Source organism: Saimiri boliviensis, chromosome X (assembly GCF_048565385.1).
Source record: "Saimiri boliviensis isolate mSaiBol1 chromosome X, mSaiBol1.pri, whole genome shotgun sequence".
NCBI classification, from domain to species: Eukaryota; Metazoa; Chordata; class Mammalia; order Primates; family Cebidae; genus Saimiri; species Saimiri boliviensis.
The window spans coordinates 62948766-62963954 of record NC_133470.1 but is presented as its reverse complement, the minus strand read 5'-3'; the positions used below and the strand labels follow the sequence as shown (position 1 = coordinate 62963954).

General features: G+C 35.2%; 1 non-coding gene across 1 annotated transcript; it reads right to left on the bottom strand.

Moving 5' to 3' along the window:
• Positions 1-13623: 13623 nt before the first annotated feature.
• Positions 13624-13725, bottom strand: LOC120366662 (U6 spliceosomal RNA). Its single transcript, XR_005581247.1, has one exon. It is a non-coding gene; the product is annotated as a U6 spliceosomal RNA (small nuclear RNA).
• Between the last annotated feature and the right edge of the window lie 1464 nt (positions 13726-15189).

Sequence of the window (15189 nt, the reverse complement as noted above, 5' to 3'; positions counted from 1 at the left end):
TCTATATTTTGGAAATCCAACATTTTAAATATATTTTAATATACTTTGCATTTTATATTAATATGTATACACATGCATACATACATTGGTTTACATAGAAAAGAAACCACAGGCCTGTTGTTTACTATTTTTAGGAATTTGAGACATTTCTATATTTTGTAGTCACATGAATACAATTATATACATATATACATATTGTTTTATAAAATTTTTTTTTTTTTTTTTGAGACGGAGTTTTGCTCTTGTTACCCAGGCTGGAGTGCAATGGCGCGATCTCGGCTCACCTCAACCTCTGCCTCCTGGGTTCAGGCAATTCTCCTGCCTCAGCCTCCTGAGTAGCTGGGATTACAGGCATGTGCCACCATGCCCAGCTAATTTTTTGTATTTTTAGTAGAGACGGGGTTTCACCATGTTGACCAGGATGGTCTCGATCTCTCGACCTCGTGATCCACCCACCTCGGCCTCCCAAAGTGCTGGGATTACAGGCTTGAGCCACCGTGCCCGGCCATATAAAATTGTTTTAAAGTCATTAAAAATATATGCATTTATAATATATATTTAATTACATAATTATCTTACTTGTGCTTTTATATGTTAATTAAAATATATATTAATATAAAATACAAAGTATATTAAAATAAAGTATTTTGTATAGATATATAATTTCTATTACCTTTTATTTTCTCCCTCTGTATTTAGGAGTTTTAGCTTTAGCTTTTTTTTTTTCCTCTATTTTTTGTAAGGGGTAGTGTCTAGATGCCTAAAGCCACCATTTTTAGTTTTTGCCTCTGGTTGATAACTCTGTGTGGTCCTTTTAGGTGGTTATAGAAAGAGAGAGAGAGAGAGGGGAACCTGTAGCCTACTTTCAGGCAGCTTTATTTTATTTCCAGGCTTTCCAATATATCTTCCAGGGAATGGGACTTGTACCTAGGGAGCTATAACAGTCTCTCCCTGGAACAGCACAGTTATCCTTGTCTGAAGTATCAATCCCTTTCATTTGTTCTCTTCCTTTCATTCTCTTTCTTTTTCTTTCTTTCTTTTTATTTTATTTTATTTTTATTTTTTTTGAGGCAGGGTTTCACCATGTTGGTCAGGCTGCTCTCGAACTCCCAACCTCAGGTGATCCGCCTGCCTCAGACTCCCAAAGTGCTGAGATTACAGGAGTGAGCCACCATGCCTGGCTTGCTTGCTTTCTTTTTCTTTTTTTCTCTCTTTCTTTCTTTTTCTTTCTTTCTTTCTTTCTTTCTTTCTTTCTTTCTTTCTTTCTTTCTTTCTTTCTTTCTTTCTTATTCTTTCTTTCCATCCTTATTTTTCTCTCTCTTCTTTCTTTTCTCTTTCTTTCTTTTTCTTTCTTTCTTTCTCTCTTTTTCCTTTCTTCTTTCTCTTTCTTTCATTTTGGTCTCCTCCGCTTTATTTTTTGATTGTCTACCAAATAAAGTCCTAGTGGTCCTGAACAGGCCTGTCCATAGTGGCAGCCACCCTCTTTAGAGTGTCCAAATTGACTTCTGAGGGATCTGGGTCCATGTCCAGGAGAGTGACAGTGGCCTTATCGGTATTTTTGAGGTTCCAGGTTGTGAACATAAGGCTCTTGGCATGCAATAGCAGTCAAGAAGGTCCATGCACATTATCCAGGCATTTTATATTCCTCAATCAACTGCATGACCTCGTCAGGGGTCTTAAGGAGAGCAGGGATAAAGTACTCTCTCTCTCTTTCCTTTTTCATTAAGCATTATGCCTCTGGTTTCCAAGGGTGTGATCTCTTGTTCCTCCCTGGGTCAGGAGATGAATTGCAACAGCAGCAAGGCAAGTAGCAACACAAGAACACTTCTTGCTGGATGCCATGCCATGACCCTGAGATGGAATCCCTCACACTTACTGTTTGCGGTTTGGAACAAATGAAGATCTCCAAAGAGCACTGTTTCTACTCAATAGGGCAGGCTGAAATGTATGGTAAAATAGCAGTTGTTTGTCCCACCAATCAGTTCTACACTGTCAATTGATCATCCTCACTCATCAGGCCTGTCCTATGACCATTGGAGGGAAGTCATACCTTGCTCTATTCACAAGAACCTTTTATATATTTAGCTAGTCAATGTAAAAAAGAGGTGCCCCAGGAGCATCTTCCTGGAATCTAGGAAAGTAACTCAACTCAGACCAGAACTTGGGGAGAACTCAACTTTCAAGTTCTAAATTTAAGGTTGGAATCCATGGAAACACCCAGCAAATACAACAAATAGCAATTGCAGCCATAGTGCAAGTGTATACCAGAAGGCTTCTGATACCATCTGGTGAAACCAATTAGGAAGCCAAGAGAAGGCTTAGTGGCATATCATTCCAGTGGGAGGCCAAACCACCCAGCTTGCTGCATGAAATGTTTTACAATATAGTTTTATCACTATCCAGGTGTAGTGAGTCCAACTGATCAGAAGAGGATTACCATTGAAAAGATAGTTTGTGATATAGATCCTAAGGAAAAAGGGCATACCACACCATGTGGGGTCATATAAGGAAGCACTGAGGCCAGTCAGGAGGCAGAGATAGGGAGGGGAAATGTGAACAAAAGCCTTTACTGTGGTTTCCCAGGGAAAGAACAGGTGTACAAGAGTAAGCAGGCTTATGATTGGCTAGTTTTAGCAGGCTCTAGAGCATAAGGGTTGTCCCTCATTTTCTGATACCTGGTCCTGGGTTGACCAGGGTGGATAAGTAGTAGCCCAGAGTGTAAATGACCAATAAAAGAGATGGTGGAGGGGTATGGGTTCTAGAGTGGCTGGTTTACGTAGAAAAAAAAAAAACCTCCAACAGGCCTATTGTTTACTATTTTTAGGAATTTGACACATTTCTATATTTTGTAGTCACATGAATACAATTGTATACATATTATTTTATAAAATTGTTTTAAAGTCATTAAAATATATATGTATTTATAATACATATTTGATTATATAATTATTTTACTTGTGCTCTTTTTTTATGTGAATTCAAATTATTTTTGAGTGTCACTTGCTTTCTGCCTAAGGAATTTCTTTAGTATTTCTTATAATATGGGTCTGATAGCAATGGATTTTTATCAGTTTTTGTTTATTCAGAAATGTCCTTATTTCAAATTTACCTTGAAAGGTAGTGTTGCTGTATATAACATTCTTGAATCACAGGGATTTTTTTTTTTTCTTTCACTTCTTTAATATATTATTCCACTGCCTTTTGACCTCCATTTTTTTCTGATAAGAAGTCAGCTATAAATCTCACTGGTGTTTCTTTATTTGTGATACCTTGTTTTGTCCTTACTGCTTTCAAGATGTTCTCTTTGTTTTTGTCTTCCAGCACTTCTACTCTGATGTGTATGGGTGTGGATCTCTGTGTTTATCTTATTTGCAGTTTGTTGATCCTATTAAATGTAGGTAGATGAATGTTTTCATCAAATTTGGACAAATTTAAGCCATTATTTAAATTAGATAGTTTTTATGCTCATTTTCTTCTCTCTTTCTGATAGTTCCATTATATATATGTTAGTGCACTTAATGGTGCCCCATCTTTGAGTTTATTTTCATTTTTATTTGTCTTTCACTCTGCTCTGCATATTGTGTAATCTCTATTAATCTATTTCCAAGTCCACTGATTCTTTCTTCTGACAAATTAAATCTACTCTTGAGTTGCTCTTGTAAATTTTTCATTTCGACTGTTACACTTTTAAATTTCCAAATTTTCATTTGGTCCTTTTTTATAATTTATTTCTTTTCATTGATATTCTTTAGTTTCTGAGATATTGTCATCATATCTTCCTTCACTTCTTTAAGCATGGTTTTCTTTAGTTTCTTGAACATATTTAAAAGGGCTATATTGAAGTCTTTGTCAAGTCTAGCATTTATGATCTCTCACAGGAAATTTCTGTTGACTCCCCTTTTTCCTGTGCATAAGTCTAGCTTTCCTGTTTATTTGTATGCCTCATAAATTTCTGTAAAAATTTGTGACTTTCATCCTACTACCCTTACAATTTCCCTTTTCAAGAATGTTCTAGGCTGGGCGCGGTGGCTCAAGCCTGTAATCCCAGGACTTTGGGAGGCTGAGGCGGGTGGATCATGAGGTCAAGAGATCAAGACCATCCTGGTCAACATGGTGAAACCCTGTCTCTACTAAAAGTACAAAAAATTAGCTGGACATGGTGGCGCATGCCTGTAATCCCAGCTACTCAGGTGGCTGAGGCAGGAGAATTGCCTGAACCCAGGAGGCAGAGGTTGCAGTGAGCCAAGATCACGCCATTGCACTCCAGCCTGGGTAACAAGAGCAAAACTCCGTCTCAAAAAAAAAAAAAAAAAGAATGCTCTTTATGTGTAATCATATACTATGTAGCTTTTAAAGTCAAACTTCTTGCATTTAACAAACTGCATGTGAGTTTCATCCACATCACTGAATCAGTAGCTTGTTCGAATGCAACATTTTTTTTAACAATCCATCATTTTAAGGACCATATGTTTTTGTTTCTATTTGACAAATACTTAAGAGTAGAATTGCTATAGCACATAGTGAATTTATCGTTGATTTGATAAGGAACTAAAAAACTATTTTCCAAAGTAGTATACCATTTTGAATTCCCACCAACAAGGTATGAGAGCTCCATTTGCTCTGTATCTTCAATCAGCACTTAGTTTTGTCAATGTTATTTTTCAAAATTTTGCAATTACTTAGATGTCTTATTGTAGATTTAACTGGCATTTTCCTAATTAGTAGTACTGTTGGTAATGTTTGTCTGCTGTGTTTGTCATGTATATCTCTTCTTTAATCTTTTGTCCATTTTAATTTTGTTTAGAATTATTGAGCTGTGGAAGTTCTTTGTAGATTTTGGATACAAAGGCATTATCAAGGATTTGTTTTGAAAGTATTTTCCCCAGTACATGGCATATCTGTTCTTTCACTTAGTTGTGTCTTTCATAGAACAGGAGATTTTGGTCTATATATAGTCCAATTTATCATATTATTTCTATTTATTCTTTTGGTGTTGTGACTAAGAAATGTTTGCCTTTATCAGTCACACAGTTTTCTCATTTTCTATTATAGACACTTAATTGTTTTTAATTATATGCTTATGTCTATAATGTCCATATATGTTAATTTTTATTTAAAATGAATGTTTTTCCATCATTATTTGTTAAAAAGACAGTCCTATCTCCATTGAATTGCCTTTGCATCTTTCTTAAAAATCAATTAAATGCATGTATAGCTCATTTCTGGACTTTCCATTTTGTTTCAGTGATGGAAAGTCTAGAAATAAGTCACACATATGTAATTAATTGATATATCTGAACTTTTCATTCTATTCTGTTGATCTATGTGTCAGAACTTCCACTTTTTTCACACTGTTTTAATGACAATAGTTTGAAGTAAATCTTGAAATATGTCAGTGTGAATTTTTCAACTTTGTTCTTATTTTAAAATATTGTTTTGGCTCTTGTAGTTCCCTTGATGTTCCCTGTAAAGTTTAAAATCAGGTTATCAATTTCTACAAAAAGCTTGTGAAGACTTTGGTATGGATTTGATTGAATCTATAGATAAGGGTGGGGGTTGATATATTCAAAATACAATTAAACTGTTTAGTTAAACTTCTGTGTTTGGTAGTGTTCAATCTAAAGGCAGAACAACTAGAAATCATATACATATAAAGTATGAAGAAAACAGAGACTCTTAACCAGGTCTACACACACTAATTAATCAGCTCCTACAAGTGCATAAGGTCAAATCCTTATGATAAATTATACATACATATATATAGTATAGACACACACACACACATCTTAGTGTGTATGTATGTGTATAAAATTGTATAATTTGTAATAGGAACTTGACCTTATGTAATTATGGGAGCTGATTAAGCAAGCTCAGCAGAACTGTTTAACAGTCTTTTTTTCTTCATATATGACACTTGAAGTCTGCAGGGCAGAGTCAGGAAGAAGATAGATATAAAGTGGTTGAGAGGATGAACAAGTTGGAATCCATAATCACAAGCTGGAGCCCACAAAGATAGACTGAAACTTATGTCACTTCTTCTTTTCTCTGGCCTTGGTGTTGTGGGTGTCCTGCAGAACCTGGAAAATGATGAACATGCATGCCTTGCCCAGGAGTTGGTGAATAAGAAGAATTCAGACAAATGTGGAGTGATTGAAGGCTAAGCTCTTGCCTTAAGCCAATGAGATTTGTCAGCAGATTTGCAACAATGTGTTTGACATAAAAAATGGTTACTGCTGTTTTACTTCTGCTATCCAAAACTCATACATAAATCTCTCTTTGGGCCTAAACTATTCAGAAACATACAGAAAAGGGGATTATGGAAAATGTAGTTCAGGCTAACAAAGTGGATACACTACAATGCCAACATAGTTTAATTTTACTTATTTTATCACTGATGTGTAGTTTTCAGTATACAGATCCTGTACATATTTTTTTAGATCTATACCTAATTATTTCAAGTTTTTTTTATGTTATTTTGAATGGTACTCTTTTAAAAATATTTCCAATTGTTACTTACTGGTATATTAACATAAAACTAATTTTTTTTTCTTTCCAATTGTTGTTTTAGGTTCAAGGGGTACATGTGCAGGTTTCTTACATCGGTATATTGCATGTCATGGGGGTTTGGTGTACAGACCATTTTGTCATTCAGGTAATAAGCATAATACCTGATAGGTTTTTTCTCAATCCTTGCCCTCCTCCCACTCTTCATATTCAAATAGGGCTCGGTGTCTATTGTTCCCTTTTTTGTATCTATATGTACTCAGCGTTTACCTCCAATTTATGAGTGAAAACATGTAGTATTTGGTTTGCTGTTCCCGCATTGATTCACTTAGGATAATTGCCTCCTCCAGCTCCATCCATATTGCTGCAAAAGCTATGATCTCATTATTTTTTAATGGCTGCATAGAGTTCCATGGTGCACATGTATCAAATATTCTTTATCCAGTCCACCATTGATGAGAATCTAGGCTAATTCCTTTGTTGCAATTGTGAATAGTACTGTGATGAACATGTGTCTTTATGGTAGAATGATTTATTTTTCTTTGGGTGTATACCCAGTAATGGGATTGCTGGGTCAAATAGCACTTCTATTTTAAATTACTTGAGAAATCTCCAAACTGATTTTCATAGTGGCTGAACTATTTTACATTCCCACCAGAAGTGTGTAAGTGTTCCCTTTTCTCTGCAATCTTGACAGCATCTGCTACTTGTTTACTTTTTAATCATAGCTATTCTGACTGGTGTGAGATGGTATCGCATAATGATTTTGATTTGCATTTTTTAATGACTAGTGATAGTGACCATTTTTTATGTGCTTGTTGGCTATGTGTATGTCTCTCTCTTTTTTTTTTTTTTTTTTTTGAGAACTGTTTGCTTATGCCCTTTTCCCATTTTTAAATGTTGTTGTCTATTTTTTGCTTGTTGATTTGTTTGAGTTCCTTATGTTCCTTATAGATTCTGGATATGAGACTTTTGTTGGATACATAGTTTGTGAAATTTTCTCTCATTCTGTAAGTTATCTGCTTACTCTCTTGATTGTTTCTTTTGCTGTGCAGAAACTCATTTGTATAATTAGATCCTGTTTGTCAGTTTATGTTTTTATTGTAATTCCTTTCGGAGTCTTCATTATGAAGTCTTTCCCTGGATGATGTCCAGAATATTATTTCTTAGATTTTCTCCTAGGGTTTTTATAGTTTTAGGTTTACATTTAAGTCACTAATTCATCTTGATTTTTTTTTTTTATATGGTGAAAGGTATTGGTCCAGTTTCAATCTTCTGCACATCGCTAGCTAGTTACCCCAGAAGCATTTATTGAATAGGAAGTCTTTTCCCCATTGCTTGTTACTGTTGGCCTTGTTAGACATCAGATGATTGTAGGTGTGTGGCTTTATTTCTGGTTCCCTAACCTTTTTCATTGATCTATATCTCTGTTGCTGTACCAGTATCTTGCTATTTTTGTTACTATAGCATTGTAGTATAGTTTGAAGTTGGGTAGTGTGATGCCTCCAGCTTTGTTCTTTTTACTTAGAATCGGTTTTGATAGTTGAGCTCATTTTTTGTTCCATATGAATGTTACAATGCATTTTTATAATTCCTTGACAAAGATCATTGGTAGTTTGATAGGAATAGTATTGAATTTGTAAATTGCTTTATGCAGTATGAACATTTTAACAACATTGATTTTTTTTCCTATCTGTGAGCATGGAATGTTTTTCCATTTTTTTGTGTGTGTTTTATTTATTTCAGTACTGTTTTGTAATTCTTATAGAGATTTTGGCCTCCATTTTTAGCTGTCTTCCTAGGTATTTTATTTTTGTGGAGATTGTGAGCAGAAATGCATTCTAGATTTGGCTTTCAGCTTAGGCATTATTGGTGTTGAGAAGCACTACTAATTTTTGTACATTGATTTTGTATCCTGAAACTTTGCTGAAATTGCTTATCAGATCTAGAAGGCTTTGGGCAGAGATTACGGGGTTTTGTGAAGGGAGATAGTTTTACTTTCTCTCTTCCTGTTTGGATGCCTTTTATTTCTTTCTTTTGCCTGATTGCTCTGGCTAGGATTTCCAGTACTACGTTAAATAGAAGTTATGAGAGTGGGCATCCTAGTCTTGTTCTGGTTCTCAATGGGAATGCTTCAGGTTTTGCCCATTTAGTACAACGTTGGTTGTGGGCTTGTCATAGATGGTTCTTATTATTTTGAGGTATGTATTTTTGATGCCTAGTTTGTTGAAAGTTTTTAACATGAAGGTATGTCAAATTATATCAAAAATCCTTTCTGCATCTATTGAGATTATCATGGTTTTTGTTTTTAGTTGTTTATGTGAGAAATCACATTTCCCATGTTCCTGAGACAGTTTACATTTAAGTCTATTTTCTCTCTGTCAATCTATCCTCAAGTTTACTAATTCTATCCTGTGACATACATGTTCTACTAATAGAATTGCCATCCAGCACTCTATTATTTCAGTTATTGTATTTTCAGTTATATACTTTTCATTTTTAATAGCTTCTATTTCTTCACTGAGATTTTCTGTTTTTTCATTTGTTTCTAGAGAATTTATAATTGGTTGTTTAAGCATTGTTATAACTACTTTAAAACTCTTTTCGGGGGCTGGGCATGGTGGCTCACATCTGTAACCCCAGTACTTTGGGAGGCCGAGGTGGGCAGATCATGAGGTCAAGAGATTGAGACCATCCTGGCCAATATGGTGAAACCTCATCTGTACTAAAAATACAAAAATTAGTGGGACATGGAGGCACACGCCTGTAGTCCCAGCTACTCGGGAGGCTGAGGCAGGAGAATCACTTGAACCTGGGAGGCAGAGGTTGCAGTGAGCCGAGATTGCACCAATGCACTCCAGCCTGGCAACAGAGTGAAACTCCATCTAAACAAACAAAAATAAAACACTCTTCTTGGATAATTCAATCATGATTCATCTATGTATTGTTATCTGTTGTATATCTTTTCTCATTCTTTTCATGAGTTTCCTGGTTCTTGGTATAACAAGAATAATATATATAGAATGTGAGATATATATATATATATATATATATATATATATATATATATATATATATGTGTGTGTGTGTGTGTGTGTGTGTGAATAATATATACAGAATGTCCTGCATACAGTAAAAATGTATTTTACTGTATGTATTTTTACTGTATGCATGACATTCTGTATATATTATGGAACCCTGAATCATAACAATCTTCTTTTTTAGCATTTGTTCCTTTGTAAAGTTGTATCAGCAGGGCTGGGTGGGTGTGTATATTCAGCTTTCCTGCTAGCCCTGCCAACATCAACCTGGTAAGTTTCTTTAGCACTGATTCACACTATCACATTGCAGTTCAGATCCCACCTCTACCTTGCTGATATCTGCTGGTAAAAGTGAGGCAAAAACTAACATCACCTTTTAAATTCCTAGTAAATGTGTAATATCTGCTCCATAGTGGGCCGTGCTGCCCCAAGGAAGAGCAGAAGAGGAGAGCCAACTCACAATCCTTTGTTGTGAGCTGCAGGTAGGGGTGGAAGCAAAGCTCTTTGCTGTGTCCCACTTACAGGAAGGCAGGGACAGGTGCCAAACATAAAGACAACTAACCCCACTTCTCACCACCTTGTTCTACCTCCTTGATGCTGGGTGGGATTGGAAGCTCAGCTCCCCACTGGGTACCCTTAACACTGGGTGGTAGGGTGAAGACTAGTGGTGACTAGTCTTGACTGGAACCACCTTGCTCAGTTGCTTCCAGGTGCTGGTGGAGGTTCAGCTATCAGCTGAACTCTGTTCATATTACCCTGGCTTGGGAATTGGAGCACTTCTTGTTTTCACCAGGGGCAGCTCTCTACTTGACCTTGCACTTTCCAGTGGGAAAATAATACTACTGCCATCTCCTTCTGCAGCGTGGGGGCTAAGGGTAAACATGAAGTAGAATATCACTCCTGGATTTGCCCCACTGAGACCTTGGAGAGAAGGATTTGCAGTATTTTCTTGGTGTTTGACTAGAGTCAAGGCAAGTCAAACCAAGGTAGCTATTGCAAGAACGATTTTCTGTTGTTAGGCTATCCTCTTCCTGTCTTTGGCAAAGGAGAAAATAATTTTCTTGGAATTTTTTGGCATGTGGTAGTTCTGAGTTGAAGATTTTGACAGTGTTCTGATCAGTATATATGGAATGCAATCAAAAAAAAAAAAAAAAAAAAAAAAGGCCGGGCGCAGTGGCTCAAGCCTGTAATCCCAGCACTTTGGGAGGCCGAGGCGGGTGGATCACGAGGTCGAAAGATCGAGACCATCCTGGTCAACATGGTGAAACCCCGTCTCTACTAAAAATACAAAAAAACTAGCTGGGTGTGGTGGCGCATGCCTGTAATCCCAGCTACTTAGGAGGCTGAGGCAGGAGAAGTGCCTGAGCCCAGGAGGTGGAGGTTGTGGTGAGCCGAGATCATGCCATTGCACTCCAGCCTGGGTAACAAGAGCGAAACTCCGTCTCAAAAAAAAAAAAAAAAAAAAAAAGGAACTCACCATCATGTTGTTACTTAAGTTCTGAGGTCCTTAAGCTTTCTGCCTTTTTCTTTTCACTTCTCAGAGTCTTCTGTGCTTGTTTGTTGTGTTATGTTGAGAATTTTTAGTTGTAAAAGAAAGTATGCAGGAGAAATGAGGCTACTGCATGTTGGAGGAAATGTAAATATACTTCACACATTTTTAAGTTATGGAATTAAAAGTATGATTATTGAAACTTTAACATCAATGGATATGTTAGAAAGTAAAGACAAGGAAATAGTCTAGAAAGTAAAACAAAAAGAATGGGAAGAAAAGGGAGGAGTTGCAGAGAGAGAGAGAGACTACATTCAAGAGATCAGAAAATAGAGTGTCATGAACTTTTCAATGAAAACATTGGAGGATAAAAGAAAATGAACAAACTTTTAAATTTTAAAAATTAATATATAATAGTTGTACATAGTAATGGGGAACATGTAATATTTTGATATGTGCATACAATGCATAATAATCAAATCAAAGTAATTGAGATAACCATCACCTCAAACATGTATCATTTCTTTGCGTTGGGAACATTCCTAATTGATTCTTCTAGTATTTTGTAATATAAAACAAATCATTGTTAACTGTAGTTATCCTATAGTACTATCAAACTGTAGAACTAACTCTATCTAATTATATTTTTGAACTCATTAATCAGTCTTTCTCCAACTCACCCTCCCCCATACCCTTTGCATACTCATAATCACCATTCTACTCTCTACCTCCATGAGGCTTTTTGTTTTTTTTTTTAGCCCCCCATGAGAACATATGATATTTGTCTTTCTGTACCTGGCTTACTTCACTTAATATAATGACTTCTAGATCCATCCATATTACTGCAAATTGCAAGATTTTATTTTTATGGCTGAATAATATTCCTTTGTGTATATATACATTTTCTTCATTCAATCATCTGTTGATGGATATTTGTGTTGATTCTTTATCTTGACTATTATGAATACTACTGTAATAAACAAGGGAGTACAAGTATTTCTTTGTACTCTTTTTGTACTGATTTTCTTTTGTTTGGATATATACCCAGCAGCAGGATTGCTGCGTCATATTGTATTGTCTTTTAACTTTTTTGAAAAAAATATCCATACTATTTTCCGTAGTACTGTACTAATTTACACTCACTAGAACAGTGTACATGCATACCTATTTCTCTGCATCCTTACCGATATCTGTTATTTTTTGTCTATTTGATAACAGCCACTTTAGCTGAGGTGATGATGTCATCATGATTTACATTTCCATTTTGCTGAATATTAGTAATGTTAAACGTTTTCTCATATACCAGTTGGCCATTTTAATGTCTTTTAAGAAATGTCTTTTGCCCATTTTTTGATCAGTTTGTTTGTTGTTGTTGTTTTTGACATGGGGTTGCTTGTGTTCCATATATACTGGTTATTAAATCCCCAAATAAATAGTTAGCAAATATTTTCTCCCAATTTCTAGGATATCCCGCCACTGTGTTGATTGTATTCTGTGCTGTACAGAAGGTTAGTAGCTTGATGTAATTCCATTTGTCTATTTTTGCTTTTGTTAACTGTGATTTCTGAGGTCTTATCCAAAAGTCTTACCCCAGACTAATATCCTGGAGTGTTTTCCCAAAACTGTCTTCTAATAATTTCATAATGTCAGGTGTTATCTTTAAGCCTTTAATTTACTTAGATTTTATTTTTGTATATAGTGAGAGATAGGGGTCTAGTTACATTTGCATATGGTTATATAGTTTCCTCAGCACATTTTATTGAAGACACTGTATTTCCCCACTAGATATTCTTGGCACCTTTGTCAAAAATAGGTTGTAAATACGTGGATTTATTTCTCAGTTCTCTATTCTGTTCCACTGATCTATGTACCTGCTTTTATGACAGGACCATGCTGTTTTGGTTACTAGGGCTTTGTAGAACATTTTGTAGTGTGATTCCTCCACATTAGTTTATTTTGCTCAGGATCACTTTGGCTATTCGGGTCTTTTGGTATTAGATATTTTAGGATTGTTTATTCTATTTCTTGAAAAATGTCATTGGTATTTTAATAGGGATTGAATCTATATGTCGCATTGGATAATGTTGACATTTTAACATCATTAATTCTTTCAATCCATGGCTATAGAATATCTTTCCCTTTTTGTGCCATCTTCAATTTCTTTTATCAATGTTATATAGTTTTCCTTATGGTGATTCTTCAGTTTTCTAGCTAAATTTATTTCTAAGTCTTTCCTTTTTTTTTTTAAACTATTGTAAATGGGATTGCTTTCTTGATTTATTTTTAGATTGTACACTGCTGGAATATATATAAAGTCCACTGATTTCTGTATGCTGATTTGGTCTCCTGAAACTTTATTGAATTCATTTATCAGTTCTAACAGTTTTTTTGGGGTGGAGTCTTTAGGTTTTTCTAAATATAACATCATGTCATCTGTGAACAAGAATAATTTAAGTACTTTCTTTTCAGTTCGAATGCCCTTTATTTCTTTCTCTTGCTTAATGACTCTGGCTAAAACTTCCAGTACTGTGTTGAATAATGATTGTTTCTTTTGCTGTACAGAAAATCTGGAGTTTAATTAGATCCCATAAAAATATGCAATGCTTCATGAATTTGCATGTCATCCTTGCACAGGGGCCATACTACTCTGTGTCATTCCAATTTGAATATATGTGCTGCCGAAGTGAGCACAATACCCAATTTCAATAGAAACAAAGGATCCTGAAGTGAAATCAAGGGAATTATTTAAATTAAACATGTTCACAAAAGTTATTGTACATTTACTGTAAAAAAAAAAAAAGTCCATACACATGAAGACCCTTAAAGATTACAGACAATATTTTTTAAAAATGTATTATAATTTTAGAAATAAAAATGAAGGTATTTAATATTTCCTCATGTCTTCTTATCTTTGTTCCATCTATTTCCCAGTTTTAATTAGTTATTTTATAATTTTTATTTTACTTTTGAGACAGAGTCTTGCTCTGTTGCCCAGGCTGGCATGCAGGGGCATAATCTCAGCTCACTGTAATCTCCTCCTCCTGGGTTCAAACAATTCTGTTGCCTCAGCTTTCCAAGTAGATGGGATTACAGGCATGCACCACCACACCCAGCTAATTTTTGTATTTTAATAGAGACCCTGTCAGCCAGGCTGCATAACTTTTGTTTTATCTGAATTTATAGCATTCCATTTTTTGGTAATAATTTTCATAGTTGACAGATTTTAGTCCAATATTTAAATAAATTTGAAGCTTAATTCTTGTCCTTTTACAATGTCTTTGTTATTCTTGAGATATTTATTTTTAATCATTATTTGATTCATCCCCTAATTGGATGAATTTATTGTAAAGTAGTTACTTCAAGAAGATCACATGTGTTCTATATTTTGTGAGGTCTTTTATGCTAAGAATGTCTGCATGTTGGCTGTATACTTGAACCATACCTTGGATGGGTGTACTGTAATTAGTCCACATTTGATTTTCATCTCAAGGCACTATTGATATTGTATAATTATTTTCTGGTATCAACTATTGTGGAGAAATCAGATGTCAGCTTTATTTTCTCCTGTCATTTTAATTAATTCAACAACTGTTTTATTGAGTGTTTACCATATGTCAAGCATATTTCTATGTTTTAATACTTCATTGAAAAAACAAAACAAACAGAAAAGTCACTATCCTGTTGCTTACCTTATAGGTTACTTGGTTTATCAGTCTGGAAGGCTTGATGTTTATCCTCAAAGTTCAAGAGTTTAAGAACAATACGTCTTAATTTATTTGTAAAATAAAATACACAGGTGTATATTTCTTTTAAAAAAAATGTCTTCTCTAATGACCGGTGATGATGATTTTTTTTTCATGTTTGTTGGCTAAATGTCTTCTTTTGAGAAGCGTCTGTTCATTCCTTCACCTGCTTTTTGATGGGGTTTTTTCTTGTAAATTTGTTTAAGTTCTTTATAGAGTCTGGATATTAGTCTTGTGTCAGATGGATAGATTGCAAAACAATGAGAACACATGGACACAGGGAAGGGAACATCACACACCGGGGCCTATCTGGGAGTGAGTAGCTAGGAGAAGGATAGTAGGGTGTGGGGGGTTTGGGGAGGGATAGCATTAGGAGAAATACCTTAATGTAGATGATGGGGTGATGTATGCA